Source organism: Geotrypetes seraphini, chromosome 1, assembly GCF_902459505.1.
Source record: "Geotrypetes seraphini chromosome 1, aGeoSer1.1, whole genome shotgun sequence".
Taxonomy (NCBI): Eukaryota; Metazoa; Chordata; class Amphibia; order Gymnophiona; family Dermophiidae; genus Geotrypetes; species Geotrypetes seraphini.
This window is the reverse complement of record NC_047084.1, coordinates 41,897,788-41,919,665: the sequence shown is the minus strand read 5'-3', so window position 1 is coordinate 41,919,665 and position 21,878 is coordinate 41,897,788. Positions and strand designations below refer to the sequence as shown.

General features: G+C 46.0%; 1 long non-coding RNA gene across 2 annotated transcripts in view; it reads left to right on the top strand.

Annotated features, from left to right (window-relative positions):
• Positions 1 to 21,878, top strand: part of LOC117353890 — a 243,113-nt gene that overhangs the window by 7,359 nt on the left and 213,876 nt on the right. Inside the window, exon 1 of one of the 2 annotated variants that reach the window (XR_004538065.1) lies at positions 1,130 to 1,200. The exons of the other annotated variant lie outside the window; for it this stretch is intronic. This is a non-coding gene — a long non-coding RNA (uncharacterized LOC117353890). Of the gene's footprint in view, positions 1 to 1,129; positions 1,201 to 21,878 lie in introns of those variants that run through there. 2 annotated transcript variants of the gene reach the window in all.

Genomic DNA, 21,878 nt, shown 5'->3' with positions numbered 1-21,878 from the left:
CTGACAGATAAGTTAGGTAACAGAAGAGAAATAGTCTTGAGCAGAAAAGGGGGAGAATAGAAAGAAACAAGTTTTAGTGTCAGAAGGAAAGAGACTGAAAGATAGATGACATTTGGAAAAGGAGAGACAAGAATGTCATGCTTGCTGCAACTTAGTGATTTTACTGCTAAAGGAAATGAATTTTATTAGGTGGATTCTCAAGTGCAGAAATGTCTAAATCCGCTTGCTTCCTATAAACTTAAAAATAAAGAAAAGAGAGAAAGAAGAGAAGAGACAGAAGAATAAATAGTAGCTGAAGAAAAATAAAGTGGAAAGGGATAATTCTGCTGACAGGGCCTGGATATTACCACTACTGTTGTGACCCTTACTGGTCAAAAAGCAGCAGGATAATTCTCTCTGGTATCTGGTATCAGGCAGCCCCTGGGTTAAGAACGAGTTAAGTCAGATTTGTATGTAACTCAGAACTTGTAGATTTTAAGATTCTTGCTGTTTGCATATGCTCCCAGCTGACATGAGTCAATTGTCTATACTAGTGTTCCCTCTAATGTACAGCATACACAACCACACACTGTTCTTAATGTGGCCATGCATCATTCCTGAATCTGCTACAGGAGAAGTGTAGGAGTCTATGCCACTGGAAATACTGCTCAGTGAAATCAAATGAAGCTACAACCACGTTCTTAAGAATCGTACTTAAGTTGGGCGTCTGTAACTCGGGGACTGCCTATATATTGTCACAAGCCCAACACCAATGCCAGCCTTGAGCTAGTTAGAATTAAGAAAACTCCAGTAAAGCTAGTTACAGCTGACCAGTGCACAACCAACACTCAAAACACCAAAGTAAAAACCTGATCTGAGCTTAGCCACAGCACTGCTGTTAAGTAGGTTCCTAACACCAGTTCCAAACCTAGTCAGGGAAAACAGGGCATGGCCCCTTTAAGTACAGCACTGCTGAAATTGCTGGCTAAGCAGGCTGAGAGGCAATGAGAGCTGAGCACTAGCCCTCCCCTGCTCAGGGCTGGGCATGTCCAAGCAGCACCCAGAGCACTTGAGGCTGGGAAAACAGAGTCACTGCTGCAGCCAAGGGAAGCAGACCTGGAAAGAGAAGCTCTGAGTCCACAGCAATCAACAGATGTGGAAATGCTAAGACTTGAGGAAGTTTGCCAGTTATCAGAGGAAAATGGCTCAGAACCAATGGAGGTGAGTGTTTCACCTGAACTTACTCCAGTGGAATGCATGGAGGTGGGTTATTGCACTGCTGTTCCAAGGACTGAAGAAATACTTTCTTAACTAAGAGATTTTTCTTTATTGTTTGGCTATTTTGAAATTGTTTTGCTGAAAAGCTGAAGTTTGGAACATTGCACAAGCCAGAGAAACTATTTAGTGAGTAAAGGCTTATGAATACCAAAGGAATTTGAAAACAGCATTTTGTTTTGTGATTTCACAGAGGATGTGAGTTTTTTATATGGCTGGTGTGAGCACAAAATGGCTGCCCGAGCAGAAGAAGAGTGATAGTAGGCCAGCTCATGTTGTAAGTTGCCTAACCTTTCACATTTGCCAAATCACACTGTTTAACCTAGATTTTCTTGGGGACTGTATACCACACTCTGGAAGAAGATTCTGTGATGAGGTCTTGCCCTTCCATCTTTTGGTGCGGGATTGTGGAGTGCATATTTTGGCAAGTCCACTGAATCTTCCTCCACCCAGTGGCGTACCTAGCATATGTGACACCCGGGGCCCATCATTTTTTGACACCCCCCATCTGTATGAAAAACATGATTTTTAGTAACAATCCAAAACGTCACACAACAGTGTACCTAGGAAAAGGCAGCATCTTACATACTGCAGTGAGCAGTACAACATAAATAAGCCAGATTAGTACAGATCAATCCTACACAGTCAATCCTAATAGAAATCCATGTCTTTTCAAACATATAGAACACAGAAAACACCTTCGCCTAGTATGGAATATGTAATCACAAACTAACCCTCCCCCTTTTACAAAACTGTAGTGTGGTTTTTAGCCAATCCATCATCCTCTCTAAACTTGACTACTGTAATGCCATTTATTTATGCCTAACAAAAAAAAGTCTTCAAATACTCCAGCTTATCCAGAATACTGCAGCCAAGCTGATCTTTGCAAAACGCAAATTTGACCATGTCTCCCCACTCCTTACCAACCTTCACTGGCTCCCAATGATTCCCAGAATTCATTTCAAATGCTCCTGCCTGGCTTTCAAGATCATTCATGGCATCCTCCCTCCCCTAATCCCACTATCCTTTAACGCCTCGAGGCCTGCTACCACCAGATCCATCCACAGACATAAACTATCCTTCCCCTCTCTACACGGTATTCTCTACGCAGGCAAACTGGGAAAATCTCTTCTCTTCAAAATCATGGGCCTTTGGAATGATCTCACCACCCTGCTGCGGAACCTGGGCTCCCTGCAATTATTCCGCAAACAACTGAAAACCTGGCTTTTCTCTAACATATAACTTTATTTCCCTGCTTTTATTCCCTCTATTTATATGCTCCTGTAAATCTCTCTCCTTTCTCTTCTTATATTTTTAAGCTTTGTAAACCGTACCGAGCTCCACTTCCGTGAAGAAGATGCGGTATATAAACTTAAGGCTTAGTTTAGTTTAGCCATGTTGGTAACAGCTCAGACGCTCATAGAATTCTGAGCATCAGAGCTGTTACCCCCACAGCTAACGCTAAAAAATGCTCTACAGTTTTGTAAAAGGGGAGATAAAATAGAAATACGTAGACAAAGGTTAAACTGAAGCACCAAGAAGCTGGACTCTGCATACAATGCAACACCACAGAAACAGCGATGCATCTCCCCTAAAGCAAAAAAATAAATAAATAGAATTTTTTTCTATCTTGTCTTCTCTGGTTTCTGCTTTCCTCATCTTCTTGTCACTCTCTTCCTTTCATCTACTGTTTACCCTCTCTCTGCCCCTTCTATATGGCACCTTCTCTCCTTCTATTCCCCTTCCAGAAACTTTATGCCTCCCCCTTCCATCTCTCCCTTCACCCCCATTGGTCTGGCATCCATATTCTTCCCTTCCCTCCTCCAATGGTCTGGCATCTCTTTCCTCTCCTCTTTTTCCCTCTCCCACACCCCCATAGTCTGGCATTTCACTCTCTCCTCTTCCTTCCCCCCACTTCCATCAGCATCTGCCCCCTTTCTTTCCCTCCAACCCAATTCCATGCAGTATCCTTCCCCCTTATGTCTCTCTCCTCTTTCTCTGCACACCAATTCCATTAGCGTCTGCCCCCTTTCTCTCCTTCCACCACCCTTTTATACCATCCTGACCCCTTTCTCACCCTCCACCACCCTTCTATACCACCCTGACCCTTCTCACCCTTCATAACCCTTCCATGTCACCCTGAAGCCCTTTCTCTCCCTCCACCACCCTGAACCCCTTTCTCACAATTCACCATGCTTCCATACCACCCTGACCCCCTTTTCACCCTCCACCACCCTTCCACACCACCCTGACCCCCTTTCTCTCCCTTCACCACTCTTCCATACCATCCTGACCCCCTTTTTCTGCTTCCACCACACTGCTATGCTCCTTTCTCTCTCCATCCAAATCAGCAAGGTCCTGCGATGACTGCTTCTGCCGCCTCTTCTACGGAAGAGGTAAGTGACTTCGGAGGGGGGTGGGCCGGCAAACGTTGGGAGTTGCGGCAAGATCCCATGATGATTGCAATTGCTGGTCTACCCCCTCCAATGTCACTTACCTCTTCCAGACCAGAGGCGGTAGACACAGGCATCGCAGGACCTTCCTGCACTTCAGTGAGGCTGTCGACTCTGCTCTGGAGTAAGTACGGCAGCTGCACTGAGGTGCTGTTTAGGGCAGCGTGGGAGGTTCCGGGTCCTTCCGGTTATGACTGGCACCCGGGGCAGTACGCACCCCCCACACTGCTCTTGGTACGCCACTGATTCCACCCCTTCCCCTCAGCCTGTTGCAGCTTTGGAAGTGGGTGTAAAACATTTTCCTGCCTTTTGCACTCTGTCCTGCTTATTCAAAAGGAAATAAATCCCTGTTCCTGCACTCTTAAGTTTACAGGAACTGCCTTTGTATGGCAAAGGTTTGTAATGCTGGTATTGCAGTGGCAGGGCTTTCATTGACTGGCATACTATACAATATGTTTTAGGGCTTGGCCCCTTTTGCCTGCCACAATATATATATTGTGAAATACAGAAAATAATAATAAAAAAATTCTAAAACCAAGGAAAACAGAAGTGAATTGTGCATACAAAAGGAAGAAAAGCTATTTTATTTTTGAAAAATAATAAAAATTGAAAATATGGAGCTATATAAATGCAAACAATAGGAATCTGAATCAGATTTCACACATATTCATTACAATTCTTAGGAGCAGATACATTTTTTAAAATTATGTAAATATTTTTATGTGAAAAATCAAATAAATTACTTTTTGACAGGTTGGATATTGAAAACAAACTACAGAGTGATTCACCAAGTAGAAATTCTCTGATCAGATCCACAGGCAATGATATTATCTGAGATCTACAGTATATTTGTTTTCATTGTTGACTTCTATAAGAGATATGTTTTTCTTTGGTCTACAAAGTATTTATGACTTTAAAAACAAAACAGCAGCTCTGCATTCTCAAATTAGCATTCTTCTGGCATTGTTACTTGAAATAAATCACTTTACGTATGGAAATGCTCCTTTTGCTCACAGTAATGAGCTGCTGTGCCTTATACAGTTTGTTACTGTGAACAGAGCATGGTGGGGGGGGGGGGGCTTGTTAAGCTTCTGAGAAAGCTCAGCTGTAAAAAAATTATTACAGCTCTGTTTCAGCATCCATATACTATTTTGTTGCTCATGCAGGATCAGTTCCTTATCTTGTTAAGCCTCAAGGTCTCACATTTTAAACTTATATTTTATTGAAGTTCTTCCATTTCGAAGAGTGAGATATTGTACACAAGGGCACATTTTATAAGCTGTAGCTTTATTGTAGAAAACACCTGAAATGCAATTACAAATAGAGAGGAGATGATTTTTGAATCACAAGGTTTGTGATCCAAGAGATTGAGGCATGATCTTGGTAATTTCAGATGTAGTCTGAGTTTTTTATTTTGAAAAAGTCCACTGTGATGTTATGAATGCTGGGGTGCCTATGGTGTTTGCTATATCTGTTCATCCATCAAAAGAAATACATAGATTACAAATTCTTCAAAATACTGCAATAAAAATAATCACCAAAAGAAAAAAATTTGATCATGTAACTCCCCTTTTAAAGGAAAAGCACTGGTTACCTGTAAATCACAGAATTACATATAAAATAGCATTACTCACACATAAAATACTAATGAACAAAGCTCCTGCATTTTTAGAAAGTTTTCTAATCCCTTATACTCCCACAAAATCTTTAAGATCTGAAGCAAAATCTTTCCTTTTAGTCCCTTCATTAAAATTCATTTATTCAAGGAGGGACACAATCTTTTCGGTTACGGCTCCTCAAATTTGGAACTCGCTGCCGATTTAATATAAGAGAAGCTCGGACTAAAGAGGACTGCGAAGAATTGCAGAGGGACTTGAACAAACTAGGAGAATGGGCGACGAGATGGCAGATGAAGTTCAATGTTGAGAAATGTAAAGTATTACATGTGGGAAGCAGAAAACTGAGGTACAGCTATACGATGGGAAGGATGCTATTGAAGGAGAGTACCCAAGAAAGGGACTTGGTGGTAATGGTGGACATGACAATGAAGCCGATGGCACAGTGTACAGCGGCTGCTAAGAGAGCGAATAGAATGCTAGGTATAATCAAGAAGGATATTACTACCAGAACGAAAGGAGTTATCTTGCCGTTGTATCGGGCGATGGTGCATCCGCATCTGGAGTACTGCATCCAATATTGGTCGCCGTACCTTAAGAAGGATATGGCGTTATTTGAGAGGGTTCAGAGGAGAGCAACACGTCTGATAAAAGGGATGGAAAATCTGTCATACGCTGAGAGATTGGAGAAACTGGGTCTCTTTTCCCTGGAGAAGAGGAGACTTAGAGGGGATATGATAGAGACTTACAAGATCATGAAGGGCATAGAGAGAGTAGAAAGGGACAGATTCTTCAAACTTTCGAAAAATAAAAGAACAAGAGGGCACTCGGAAAAGCTGATAGGGGATAGATTCAGAACGAATGCTAGGAAGTTCTTTTTTACCCAACCTGTGGTAGACACCTGGAATGCGCTTCCAGAGGACGTAATAGGGCAGAGTACGGTACTGGGGTTTAAGAAAGGATTGGACAATTTCCTACTGGAAAAGGGGATAGAGGGGTATAGATAGAGGATTACTGCACAGGTCCTGGACCTGTTGGGCCGCCGCATGAGCCAGCAGAGGCATTGCTTATGTTCTTAAGTTTAAAAGTCTTCTGAAAAGCTGGCTTTTTAAGGACACCTTTAACTGAGTCATTCAAGCTCTATTAACGTAGGATACTTTACACCGGACTAATAGTGCTGGTAAGCGAAAATTAAGCGGGTAACCTTTCCCAACCTCTTGTTTCATTATCTATCCCTCTTTTATTTGTTTATGAATTGTATTCCCCCCCCCCTTTTTTCTCATGTATTATTTTGTTAAAATTGTACTAATTGTCTGGTTCAATTAATGTGACTTTTTCTTTTTACCCCAATTTTATATCTGTGTAAATCGCATTGGATTTGGATTTTGCTATCACATCAAATTTTTAAATAAACTTGAAACTTGATCAGTTCCTGTATCTACAGGTGCACACTTATACAGATAGAAACATGATTGCAGATAAAGGCTAAATGGCCCATCCACTATCTCCTCCTCTTTCTAAGAGATCCCACGTGCCTTTCCCATGCTTTCTTGAATGTAGGCACCTCTACCAGGAGACTATTCCATGCATCTACCACCCTTTCTGTAAAAAAAAATATTTCCTTAGATTACTCCTGAGTCTATCTCTTAATTTCATCTCATGCCCTCTCACTCCGGAGTTTCCTTTCAAATGAAAGAGACTTGTCTTATGCACATTTATGCTACGTAGGTATTTAAATGTCTCTATCATATTTCCCCTCTCCAACCTGTCCTCCAAAGTATACATATGACCACATTATAAGGGGTGGAGAGTAGTATTATTGAAGATATCTAAAAGGAAGAAATTGCATAAGGAAAGAAAGGTTTAGCTGGAACGTTCCCATTTAACCATTATCTACTACAGACATCTTTTTCAATTTAATTGGCTGCTTACTAAACAAAGATAGGATCTCTGGAGCAAAAGATTAAGAGAATCCATCAAGATCATTAGGGCCTTAAGTCACATTATTTGGGCCTTAATACAACTTAAACAGCCCTAACGCCAGTTGACCACAAGTACCATGGCGGTACGTAAGTCATCATGGATTAAGTAATAATGAGATACAAAATATGCAAATGCATGTTTTATATCTCATTACTATGCAAATACCATGATGCAACTGAAAGTCACATTAGGGCCCAGATATCATGGTAAAATGACCCCCAGCTTTTTTGCTGGAACTATTTTACCGTCCAAAGCTACAACCCAATGCTCCTAGGTTACCAGATCAGGGTCCCCCCCCCAGGCTTCTGGTCCCCCTGACATAACCTCCTTTCACAAGGCCCACTGAGCCCTAACAAGAACAGGCCTCCTACTCCTCTACCTCTTGGTATCATTAGTGGACTGAGAGGGCCTAGGGGGGATTTCTGGTGGTCAAGGGGGACTTCCTTGAATCCACTAAGGGTCTTTATATGGAAATGTGACCCCTAGTAGTAGTTACACAAGACTACTGCCAAGGGTGATAGTTTGAAGCTGGTACAGAATTGGGCAAGAGCAACTGGGCATTGCTCCTGCCTGAAGACTTCCTGAACCCCCAAAAGACCCCCCTGAACCACCAGAAGGGGTTGGAGAATGGTTAGGGGACTTGTTTTTTTGTGTGTGTGTGTGTGGGGGGCTTGTCCTGAAAGGATTAAGTTGTGGAAAGTGGAAGCTTAGGGGGACCCTGATGTTGCTGAGCCATGGGAATAATGCTGCTCATGAGGTGATTCAGAGAGAATGACATGGGAAAAAATATGTCCCTGTCCCCACGGGATTTTTCTCCATCATCATCCTGTCCCCGTGTGTGTGCCTTCAATCCTCCCCCACCGTACCTCTAGCTCTTTGCCAGCCTTGGTGCTCCAGTTCAGTGACTAGGAAGTGACATCAAAAGAACCAATACCGGCGCGGGCAGCAAGTTAGAGATGCTGCTTGCACCAGGGAAGCTAAATAGGTATGGGGAAGGGGAGGGCGCATGGCAAGGGGGTGTAGAAAAGGGCGAAGGGGCATCACCACCCCGGGTGCCTCCCACCCTCGCTATGCCATTGGTTTCTATGGTACTTTGTTTGTCTAAGTACTTTGAAAATGAGCCCCATAAGCTATACATTTCAGTGGTACTGCTCTAGAACTTTCCAAATCCTGCCTCCTTTTTGGATGCACTGAGTCAGAGGTAAGAACACACATTGCAAACAGCATTATAGGAGTCCAATTAGCTCAAGCAGGAATATCTACACAGAGACATAGCAAACATAAGGTATGGAGGGCTATGTACGTTAATGCCCACAGTTTGGACAATAAGATTCTGGAATTAGAGACAGAAATGAGGAACGCCAACCTAGATGTGGTGGCGATATCCGAGACTTGGTTCACGGACTCCCATGGGTGGGATATGGCTATACCGGGATACAACTTACTTCGGCGGGACAGAGAGGGCAAAATGGGAGGAGGGGTAGCACTATACATTAAAGAGGACATCAAAATTACCAAAATCGCAGATGTCAAGTACACCGGGGAATCCCTTTGGGTGAATTTGGCTAGGGGGAAGGACAAATGCCTGTATCTTGGTGTAGTATACAGACCTCCGAGACAACAGGAGGACATGGATATAGAATTAGTCAAAGACATTGAGAATATCACTTTGCATGGAGACACAGTATTGTTAGGAGACTTCAATATGCCTGATGTGGATTGGAACAAACTTTCCGCTGCGTCCAGCGGCAGCAGGAAGCTATTAACCTCTATAAAGGGAGCGAGACTTGGACAAATGGTATTAGAGCCCACTAGGGATCGGGCGATAATAGACCTAATACTCACCAACGGAGAAAGTGTCACAGAGGTCTTGGTAGGCGATACGTTGGCCTCCAGTGACCACAACATGATATGGTTCAACCTAAGGAAAGGTTTCACTAAGTCAAGCACATCAACCAAGGGCCTCCAGTGACCACAACATGATATGGTTCAACCTAAGGAAAGGTTTCACTAAGTCAAGCACATCAACCAAGGGCCTCCAGTGACCACAACATGATATGGTTCAACCTAAGGAAAGGTTTCACTAAGTCAAGCACATCAACCAAGGTCCTCAACTTTAAGGGCACAAACTTCGAAAGCATGGGAGATTTCGTCCATCGGGCACTACAAAACCATGCCGAAACAGATAATATAGAGGTAATGTGGTTAACTCTGAAATCAACCTTACACGAAGCAACCAACCGCTACATCAAATCAGTAAGTAAACGGCGTAGAAATTATAGACCGCAGTGGTTCTCTGAGGAGATTTCAGACCTCATAAAAAAGAAGAAAAGAGCGTTCATTCTCTACAAACTATCAGGGAAGCGAGAATCCAAGGAAGACTATCTGGTCAAGTCAAAACGGCAGTCAGGGAGGCCAAACTCCGAATGGAGGAGAACCTTGCGAAGAACATCAAGAAGGGCGATAAATCCTTTTCCTGGTATATTAGTGACAGAAAAAGAAAAACAGATGGGATAGTACGCCTTAGGAAACCCGATAGAATCGGACAAAGCCAAACTTTTAAATGAATACTTCTGCTCGGTCTTCACTTGCGAGGCGCCGGGATCCGGCCTTCAGCTGCCGACGAGGGAAAACTCGGAAGACCCGTTTTGAAATTTCGAGTTTACGCCCAGCGGTGTCTACGAGGAGCTATCAAGACTCAAGGTGAACAAAGCTATGGGACCGGACAAACTATACCCCAGGGTGCTCAGGGAGTTGAGTGACATCCTGGCGGAACCGTTATCCGCGCTCTTCAATCTTTCCCTAAGTATAGGAAGAGTCCCGTTGGATTGGAAAATGGCTAACGTCATTCCACTCCACAAAAAGGGATGCAGGACGGAGGCTGAGAATTATAGACCGGTGAGTCTCACATCGATAGTGAGTAAACTTATGGAAACACTAATCAAACGCCAATTGGATACGATCCTGAATGAGGAAAATCTACGAGATCCTCATCAACATGGTTTTACGAAGGGAAGGTCCTGCCAATAAAATCTGATCAGCTTCTTTGACTGGGTAACAAGAAAGCTGGATATAGGGGAGTCCCTGGACGTTGTGTACTTGGACTTCAGCAAAGCATTTGATAGCATCCCACATCGCAGGTTATTGAGCAAGATGGGTTCGATGGGACTGGGTGAAACATTAACCGCATGGGTTAGGGACTGGCTTAGAGGTAGACTTCAGAGGGTAGTGGTAAACGGTACCCTCTCCGATACGACGGAGGTGATTAGCGGAGTGCCGCAGGGCTTGGTCTTGGGCCCGATCCTATTTAACATCTTCGTAAGAGACTTGGCTGAGGGGCTTCGAGGTAAAATTACATTATTCGCCGATGATGCCAAACTATGCAACATAGTAGGCAACCGCACAATAGATGAAAGCACAGTGCCCGACAAAAGCTCAATGCCTGACAGTATGAAGCAGGACCTACTCCTGCTAGAGCATTGGTCAAAGACTTGGCAACTAAGTTTCAATGCCAAAAAAATGCAAGGTCATGCACCTTGGCGGCAAAAATCCATGCAGGACTTACACCCTAAATGGTGAGATCCTAGCAAGGACTGTAGCAGAATGTGACTTGGGGGTGATCATTAGCGAAGATATGAAGACTGCCAATCAAGTGGAGAAAGCTTCATCCAGGGCTAGACAAATCATGGGCTGTATCCGTAGAAGTTTCGTCAGCCGTAAGCCCGAGGTCATAATGCCGTTGTACATATCCATGGTGAGACCCCATCTTGAATACTGTGTACAATTCTGGAGGCCGCATTATCAAAAAGATGTGCGGAGAGTTGAGTCGGTTCAGCGAATGGCCACTAGGACTCAGGGATCTCCCGTAGGAGGAACGACTGGGTAAGTTGCAGCTGTACTCACTCGAGGAATGCAGAGAGAGGGGAGACATGATCGAGATGTTCAAATATGTCATGGGCCGTATTGAGGTGGAAGAGGATCTCTTTTTCCTTAAAGGACCCACGGCAACAAGAGGGCATCCGTTGAAAATCAGGGGTGGGAAATTTCATGGCGACACCAGAAAATATTTCTTCACCGAAAGGGTGGTTGACCGTTGGAATAATCTTCCACAACAGGTAATTGAGGCCAGCAGCATGCCAGATTTTAAGAAAAGATGGGATTGGCATGTGGGATCTCTTCATGGAGGTAGTTAGGGGGTGGGCCATTAGTGTGGGCAGACTAGATGGGCCGTGGCCCTTTTCTGCCGTCATTTTCTATGTTTCTATGTATATCAATTTATTTGTTAAAAGTTATATGTTCCACTTTTTGAGAAAATTTTTAAAAGCATTCATATGGATGGTGTTGCCTAAATACTTTTCAAAATCAACTTTTATCTATTATTGTATGTTCCTTTTTCCTTTGTATAACTTGTCTGTGTCTTGCCTCGTTAACATTTCTCTTTTGTACTTCTTGTATATTAAAATCAATAAAATTTTTTGAACTAAAAAAAAAATAAAGTGAACTATTGGATCCTTTTAAGCTCATTAAAAATATACTGGTTTCACAATAGCTTCACAAGATAATCTGGAGGTAAGCAATTACACAGCAGCAGCTGTTGAATGTTGTTGTTTTTTTTTCATGTTTCTTCACAGAAAAAAGGTTTCCCTGAATATTAGTAGTTCATTATGATATGCATTAAAACATAAATTAGCTTTTACTGTTGACAAATATCAAATGTGCTAACACATATAAGAAAACTGATATTCAGTAATGATTAAGTTCTGCTAAGAATGCTAATCTATTAGTTACTGCTAGTTACTATGATGAATTATGCCACAACAGGGAACAGGAATCAAATATTTATAGAAGCCAAGCCAATGAAACATTATCACATTAGGCATGAGTAGGGAACATAATAATCAGCAAAGTAAAAAGGATCTAAGATGAACTATCATGTAGAAGAACCAAATGACTATTTGATAAGAACATAAGTATAATATCAAAAGAAAAATCTCACAAACCATCAAACAAAATAAAATTTCAGTGAAGTGCTCAGTATGCTATACCTGCCAGGCAACAGCAGTATAGATAAGACATCATAGCACTGGCCTTCCCTAACCAACCAACCAGGTAGGGGAACAAATTTAAAGGCACAGTATCAGTTCAAGAAGTACCGAAAAAATGACATCTGCAGAAATGTGGAATGTTGTAGACACTGTCATTCCACACAGCAGTACTGCCTGATGACGTTGAAGAAAACCATAGCTGAGCCTGGTAGCAATCCCCAAGTGCAAAAAAACCTGTGAAAATGTTCCTCATCCTCAACATGATACGTGTTTTACAATTACATGCTGCTTCTTCAGGAGGAGAGATCATCCTAAGGAACAACATACTGAACATTAAAAACTAAACATCTTGAAAAAAATCAAAATAATAATACTTAAGTTCAATAGCGGCGGCTACCTGAAGGGAAAACCTCAAGTTGCACAGCTGACGTGCCCCCAACTGATGAGTTGAGTCACCTGACAGACTTCCGGGGAACGCTGATTTATACAGAGCAAAACAAGAATCAAGGGGAGGCTAAACAGCTGAGCCATATCAAAAGACCTCTAGTGGATGTCAAACACTGAATGATGTCAACAGTAGTAGGAGGAGTCAGAGGAACCTTAACACAAATCAAAATTCAATACCAGAAAATTGCCATGCAGCCTATTCTATCTCCTTATTTAAACCTCCAACATAAGAATTTAAGATCATAATAATAGCCTTACTGGGTCAGACCAATGGTCTATCTAGCCCAGTATCCTGTCTTCACAGAGGCCAATCCAAGTCACAAGTACCTGGCAAACCCCCAAATAGTAGCAGCATTCCATGCTATCGTCCCATGTCGGTCTCAACAGCAGACTATGGACTTTCCCCCCAGGAATTTGTCCAAACCTTTTTTAAAACCAGCTACATTAACTGCTCTTACCACGTCCTCTGGCAACGCGTTTCAGAGCTTAACTATTCTCTGAGTGAAAAAATATTTCCTCCTATTGGTTTTAAAAGTATTTCCTTGTAACTTCATTGAGTGTCCCTTAGTCTTTGTAAATCTTGAGGCAGTAAAACATCGATCCACTTGTACCCATTCTACACCACTCATGATTTTGTAGACTTGAATCATATCTCTCCTTAGCCGTCTCTTTTATGCTTTGATGTGTACATAAATCAGAAAGGATATGATGTAATTAAGGGTATAGAAGTATAGATATGAATTTAGAGCCCCAGCATACATTCATCACATTGTTTTGAGATCAGTACATATGGAGCTCTTGGCAGCACATTGTTAACAAAAAAGCCAGTTCTATTTATGATAGGGCAATTTTTGACTTGACTTCTAAAAAATATGTAACTCTTTCAGGTACATCTTAAGAACATAAGAATACAAGAATTGACATCCGTGGCATGCAGTGACATTTATAGTATATGATTTAGTAAACATGCAAAGAACTTGTAACCTTTTGCTGTTGGAAACATTGAGGTTGATGGACCGTTGGTCTGTCCTAGTATGACAATACTTATGTTCTTAAGCCAAACAAGTGGGGCTCAACATCCACAAAACAGCATCTCCCACTTTTACAAAAATAGCACAAGGGGCTTGATGGTCCCAACACAGCACTACCCACTTCAACCATAGAAGCTGATTTGAAAATGATTGGGGAGGTGCTCAACTCAGCACACATTCTACACGGTTGAGTCACATTATTATGACCACCTGCTAATATCCACCTGCTAACACCCTGGGAGTGACTCAATAAGATGCTGAATGGTTGCTAGTATCTGGAGTTATGTAAACTGCAGTGCGTCCGACAATTGCTGATGGGTGCATGGTGGTGGATCCAGTCGTCGAACATGTTGATTGAGGTTTTCCCAAATGTGCTCGATTGGGTTAAGGTCTGGTGAATTTGGAGGCCAGGGAAGTAGCTGGAAGTCTTGGTCATGCTCTGTGAACCACTCATGAACAATCCTGGTGATATGACATGTCGCATTGTCCTGTTGAAAGATCCCATCAACCATAGGAAAGACCATAAACATATATGGGTGTACTTGATCGGCAAGGATGGAGAAATACCCATATAAGTTGAGAGTGCATTCTAGCGGTATCAAGAGACCAAGACCATACCAGGAAAACATCCCCAGACCATAAAGCTGCTGCCACTAGCTTGTGTGCATCTTACAATGGTTACTGGGTGTTCTCTGTGGTTTCAGACCTGACACGCCAACGCCCATCTGTTCGATGGAGCTCAAAACGTGACTCATTGGAGAAGGTAACCCTCTGCCAGTCGAATGTCAGTAGTCCTGTAAAAATTGCAGCCGTTTTTTGCGTATGGATGCAGTCACCTGTCACCTACTTCAAAGCCCCATTTGCAACAGGGTTCACTGCACAGTCATTTTGTACACACATCTGGAAGCTCCCTGCTGTCTACAATATAAAATTCAAAATGCATTAAATTAGATTTTTGTTTTACAAATCTAAGCAATGTACTCCCCCTCTCAACTAGGGATGCAGCCAGAAGTATATTTTTGAGGGTTCCAAAGGTAGAATGAGAGGGCCACGCATTCTCTCCACCTTTCCTCCCACCCTTTGCTGCCTACCCCTGCCCATCCCCCACCATCACTGCACCCACTACCAAAACCACTGCCTTATTAAAATATACCTTGCTGAGCCCTGCCAGCTGAAAGTGTCTTCTATGCTGCCAGAACAGCGCTCAAGTTGGCGGTGGGGTCCTGAGCTGAAGGTGAGGGGACCCAGACTCCCAAGGCCCCCTATGCCACTTTTTTCAACATAAAAGTGAAAGAACAGTTATAGAAATATTCAAAAAGTAAACATGAATAAGAAACCAAAAAGTCTTAATTGCATGTGTCTTCACATCCTTCGATTCAGTACTGATGGAAAAATTTTTTTGTAGCAATAGCTGTCATGAGTCATTAAAGTAAAGGTCAGATTCTGTATAGGATGCCAAGTCTCAGCAGCCGCCTAAGCAGCTTTTGAGAATTGCACATGGGCGTCCTATATAGAATTGTGTCAGTCCTGACGGCAGATGCCTAGCACTACCTAACCACCCCGATTCTCTAACCGGCATCCATGTCACAGGCACTGGTTAGAGAATCATAAGAACATAAGAATTGCAGCTGCTGGGTCAGACCAGTGGTCCATCGTGCCCAGCAGTTCCCTCCCGCAGTGGCCCCCAGGTCAAAGACCAGCGCCCTAACCGAGACCAGCCCTACCTGCATACGTTCTAGTTCCACAGGAACTTGTCTAACTTTGTCTTGAATCCCTAGATGGTGTTTTCCCCTACGACAGCCTCCGGAAGAGTGTTCCAGTTTTCCACCACTCTCTGGGTGAAAAAGAACTTATTTACGTTTGTATGGAATCTATCCCCTTTTAACTTTAGAGAGTGCCATCTCGTTCTCCCTACTTTGGAGAGGGTGAACAACCTGTTTTTATCTACTAAGTCTATTCCCTTCATTATCTTGAAAGTTTCAGTCATGTCCCCTCTCAGTCTCCTCTTTTCAAGGGAGAAGAGGCTCAGTTTCTCTCACTCTCACTGAGCTGATCACAGCAAGGGAATCTCCCTGCCGCGATCAGCTCAGCGGTCGCGGCAGGAACCCCCCAGCCGTGAAGTCGGACAGCAGGAGGGATGCCTAGCCCCTCCTGCCAGAACCCCCGAAGCCCTCTCCTGAATGTCCGCAGCGGGAGGAGTGTCCGATTCTTCCTGCCACCATCCTTTGAAGATAACCGGCGGGATGGATGCCCAGTCCCTGTTGCTGGAAACCCCTCCCTGAAGATCACTGGCAGGAGGGATGGCCACTCCCTCCTACTGGAACCCTTCTTGAAACTTGCCCCCACCCCGATACCCCCCAAGGAAGGACCTTAGGCCTTAGGTGTCCGAGTCAATCAGGCCTTAGGCACCGCCCTCTCTATCCAGGATACTGAGGCAGGAGCCTAAGGCAGCGGGACTTGGGTGTGATTGTATGTTATGATCTTAAGGTGGCCAAACAGGTTGAAAAGGTGACGGCGAAAGCTAAAAGGGTGCTAGGTTACATAGCGAGAGGTATGGCTAGTAGGAAAAAGGAGGTATTGATGCCTCTGTATAAGACTGATGAGACCTCATTTAGAATATTGTGTACAATTCTGGAGGCCGCACCTTCAAAAAGATATAAAAAGGATGGAGTCGGTCCAGAGGAAGGCTACTAAAATGGTGTGTGGTCTTCATGTTAAGGCGTATGGGGACAGACTTAAAGATCTCAATCGGTATACTTTTGAGGAAAGGCGGGAGAGAGGAGATATGATAGTCATTTAAATACCTACATAATATAAATGTGCATGAGTCGAGTCTCTTTCATTTGAAAGGAAACACTGCAATGAGAGGGCATAGGATGAAATTAAGAGGTGATAGGCATGGGAGTAATCTAAGGAAATACTTTTTTACGGAAAAGGTAGTAGATGCGTGGAACAGTCTCCTGGAAGAGGTGATGGAGACAGAGACTGTCTCTGAATTCAAGAGGGCCTGGGATAGGCACATGGGATTTCTCAGAGAGAGAAAGAGATAATGGTTACTGTGGATGGGCAGACTAGATGGGCCATTTGGCCTTTATCTGCCATCATGTTTCTATGAGAATGGTGAGCAAGCACTGGATCTCGCCAGGGGAGGGGACTCTGGATATCTATTTGAGAAAATACCCACACAGGCCATCTCTTCTCTCACCATACTCATAAATTCTGCCCTATCATCGGGCCTCTTCTCCCCTGAAATGGGATGCATTGCACTGACCCCTCTACTGAAGAAAGCTGACCTAGACCCCTCCTCCCCATCCAATTATCGCCCAATAGCAAACATTCCGCTCCTAACCAAATTGCTAGAGTCCATCGTCTCCTCCCAACTCTCAGCCTACCTGGAAAGATTCTCTGTCCTCCTACCCTATCAATACGGCTTCAGACCCAACTTCAGTACCGAAACCCTCCTGGCCTCCCTAATCTCGAAGATCCAACAATTTCACTCTCACAAAAAATTTGCCGTTCTCCTTCAATTCGACCTCTCTGCTGCCTTTGACGTTGTCCACCATGACATTCTAATCTTCCTACTCTCCGAGATAGGCATTAGTTCTACAGTCCTTGACTGGTTCTCGAACTTCTTACGTTCTCGCTCTTATACCGTCACCAAACATGGTTCCTCTTCCTCCCCATGGAAACCGACTTGTGGAGTCCCACAAGGCTCCCCCCTTTCTCCCATCCTCTTCAACATTTATATGTCCTCCCTGAATCTTCTCCACCTATCCCCCCTAGAAACACTCTACACTTACGCCGACGATATCCTGGTCCTCATCGAGATCGACGCGAACCTCACCAATCTCGCAGCTAACATTTCTTCTTGCATAACCAAACTTCAATCCTGGGCTCACACTGTACAAATGAAATTGAACGAGTCCAAAACTAAACTACCGTATTTTCGCGGATATAACGCGCACCATTGTAAAACGCGCACAGGGGTATAGCGCGCAGAAATCACGATGATATGTACAAAAACTTTTCTATACCGCGCTCAGGCATATAACGCGCATGCTGCCCGACTCTCCTTTCGCCCGCCCTGACTTTCCGTGCGCTGTCCCGACTCTCCGTTCACCCCCCCTGACTTCCGTGCACTGTCCTCCCTTGAAGTCCTGTCCCCCCTTGAAGGTCTGTCCCCATCCTGAAAGCCTGATGCCCCCCCCGACGTCCGATACATCCCCCCCCCGGCAGGACCACTTGCACCCTCACCCCGAAGGACCGCCGACTCCCCAACAATATCGGGCCAGGAGGGAGCCCAAACCCTCCTGGCCACGGCGACCCCCTAACCCCACCCCGCACTACATTACGGGCAGGAGGGATCCCAGGCCCTCCTGCCCTCGACGCAAACCCCCTCCCCCCAACTTCCGCCCCCCCCCCAAGAACCTCCGCCCGTCCCCCAGCCGACCCGCGACCCCCCTGGCCGACCCCCACGACACCCCCACCCGCCTTCCCCGTACCTTTGTGTAGTTGGGCCAGAAGGGAGCCCAAACCCTCCTGGCCACGGCGACCCCCTAACCCCACCCCGCACTACATTACGGGCAGGAGGGATCCCAGGCCCTCCTGCCCTCGACGCAAACCCCCCTCCCCCCCAGCCGACCCGCGACCCCCCTGGCCGACCCCCACGACCCCCCCACCCCCCTTCCCCGTACCTTTGGAAGTTGGCCGGACAGACGGGAGCCAAACCCGCCTGTCCGGCAGGCAGCCAACGAAGGAATGAGGCCGGATTGGCCCATCCGTCCTAAAGCTCCGCCTACTGGTGGGGCCTAAGGCGCGTGGGCCAATCAGAATAGGCCCTGGAGCCTTAGGTCCCACCTGGGGGCGCGGCCTGAGACACATGGTCGGGTTTGGCCCATGTGCCTTAGGCCGCGCCCCCAGGTGGGACCTAAGGCTCCAGGGCCTATTCTGATTGGCCCACGCGCCTTAGGCCCCACCAGTAGGCGGAGCTTTAGGACGGATGGGCCAATCCGGCCTCATTCCTTCGTTGGCTGCCTGCCGGACAGGCGGGTTTGGCTCCCGTCTGTCCGGCCAACTTCCAAAGGTACGGGGAAGGGGGGTGGGGGGGTCGTGGGGGTCGGCCAGGGGGGTCGCGGGTCGGCTGGGGGGGAGGGGGGTTTGCGTCGAGGGCAGGAGGGCCTGGGATCCCTCCTGCCCGTAATGTAGTGCGGGGTGGGGTTAGGGGGTCGCCGTGGCCAGGAGGGTTTGGGCTCCCTTCTGGCCCAATTACACAAAGGTACGGGGAAGGCGGGTGGGGGTGTCGTGGGGGTCGGCCAGGGGGGTCGCGGGTCGGCTGGGGGACGGGCGGAGGTTCTTAGGGGGGGGCGGTCGTTGGAGGGAGGGGGGTTTGCGTCGAGGGCAGGAGGGCCTGGGATCCCTCCTGCCCGTAATGTAGTGCGGGGTGGGGTTAGGGGGTCGCCGTGGCCAGGAGGGTTTGGGCTCCCTCCTGGCCCGATATTGTTGGGGAGTCGGCGGTCCTTCGGGGTGAGGGTGCGAGTGGTCCTGCCGGGGGGGGGATGTATCGGACGTCGGGGAGTCGGCCGGGCAAGAGGGCTTGGGCTCCCTCTTGCTCCGATCGTGGATGCGGGTGCGGGTGGGAGCGCGTGCGAGCGGTCGTTCGGGGTGGGGGTGCGAGCGGTCCTGCTGGGGGGGTGAATCGGGCGTCGGGCGGGGTGGGAACTATGTTTAAAAACTTTTGTATACCGCGCTCAGGCATATAACGCGCGAGGGGTATGCGCGGTACGTAAAATCACGTATAACGCGCGCGTTATATCCGCGAAAATACGGTACTTTGGCTCGGCCCTAAACTTGATCAATTACCCACTTCCATCCCACTGCCCACAGGCTCCTCTCTACAGCTGGAATTCTCTAGCAAAGTTCTGGGCATCACCATAGATTCATCATTATCCTTCAACGACCACCTCAACTCCCTGATAAAAAAATGCTTTTGCAGCCTTCACATGCTGAGGAAAGTGAGATCTTGCTTCCACCAAAAACACTTTGCCGTCCTCGTACAATCCATTATCCTCTCCAGATTGGATTATTGCAATTCCATTTACCTAAGCTTAACAAAGAAAAGCCTCCACAGACTCCAACTAATCCAGAACACCGCGGCCAAACTTATCTTCTCAAAAAGTAAATTTGACCATGTCACACCGCTCCTATCCAAACTCCACTGGCTTCCCGTTATTTCCAGGGTCTACTTTAAATGTGCCTGCCTAACCTTCAAGATCCTCCACGGTATCCTTCCTCCTTTTATCCCTCTATCCTGGAATTCCTCAAATCCAACCTCCACTAGATCCACTCAAAAATTAAAACTATCCTACCCCTCCTTAAAAGGCATCTCCCTTGTTGGTAAACTTGGCTCTTCCCTCCCTTTCAGAATCACTCAGCTCTGGAACAGTCTCCCTTCCCCTCTCCGCAATTTGAGCCCCCTTCTACCATTCCGTAAGCATCTGAAGACCTGGCTCTTCTCCAGAACGTAACCCCGTCCCGCTTCTGGCACTCTCACACCAACCTCTCTTCTCTCATACTTATATAATTCCACTGGAGTTCCGTTCCTTCCCTAACCATGTAAACCGTGTCGAGCTCCATCTGCGGAGATGATGCGGTATATAAACCCAAGATTTAGATTAGATTAGATTAGGTGTGTGAGCCGCCCAGAAGGTTTCCGTGGGCCTTCATTGGCTTGCGGGCCTTGCAATGAAGACCACTGCTGTAGGGTTATAGATATCCAGTTTTTCAGTACAAAAGTAGTAAAATAAAAAAAGCTGCCCATAGAGCCCCCGACAGAGTCTTCAAAAAGAGGACATGTCCAGGGAAACACAGACATCTGGTTACCCTATGTGTGAGGAACATCTGCTGGCATCAGTTGTGCTGGGGAAGATTGGGTAGAAACATAGAAACATAGAAAGATGACGGCAGATAAGGGCCATAGCCCATCAAGTCTGCCCACACTATTTACCCACCCTCTTAAATCTACTGACCCCCTAAAGAATAATTGTAATTATACTGTCACTCTACTGACCCGCTCATTCAGTCCTAGTGACCCTATCCCTTGTAATTATACTGTCACTCTACTGACCCGCTCATTCAGTCCTAGTGACCCTATCCCTTGGCATGACCTCGTAGGGATCCCACATAGGTATCCCATTTGTTCTTGAAGTCTGAGATGCTGCGTGCCTCGACCACCTGCACTGGGAGCTCGTTCCAATGCTCAATCACTCTCTCCGTGAAGAAGTATTTCCTGGTGTCTCCACGAAACTTCCCTCCCCTGAGCTTGAGCGGATGTCCTCTTGTGGTCGAGGGTCCCCTGAGAAGAAAGATATCATCTTCCACCTCTACCCGTCCCGTGATGTACTTAAATGTCTCAATCATGTCTCCCCTCTCCCTACGCTCCTCGAGAGTGTAGAGCTGCAATTTGCTCAGTCTTTCTTCGTACGGGAGACCCTTTAGCCCCGAGACCATCCTGGTGGCCATCCGCTGAACCGATTCAACTCTGAGCACATCCTTACGGTAATGTGGCCTCCAGAATTGAACACAGTATTCCAGATGTGGTCTGGTAATGCTCTGGTGTCAGCTATGCAGTAGTGGGGATTGGCTAATGTGTAGGAATCGGCTGTATTATCTGGGAAGAATTGGGAGGCTAGCGTAGGGATGGTGATATGATCAGCGAAGGGGTTGGCATTATGAATACCAGGAACATTGAGATTTACATCTGTCCCTACAGCAGACATTTAGATGTACCTTGGAGCAGGTATAAATTCCAATGTCTAGTTTTATCAATGCAGACAAGGATTCCCAATTTGAAATAAGGCCCAGACCACACTCTCTTCTCTCTGTCTCCCCCCCGAAGGCCTGCACCCCCCGAAGGCTTGTCCCCCCTTTGAAGGCTTGCCTGCCTGTTCTCCATGAAGGCCTGTAACCCCCCCTCCACAAGGTCTGCCTGCCCACCCCACCCTGAAGGCCTGCTCCCCCCCCTACCTCAAAGGACCGCTCGGCCCCCCCAAC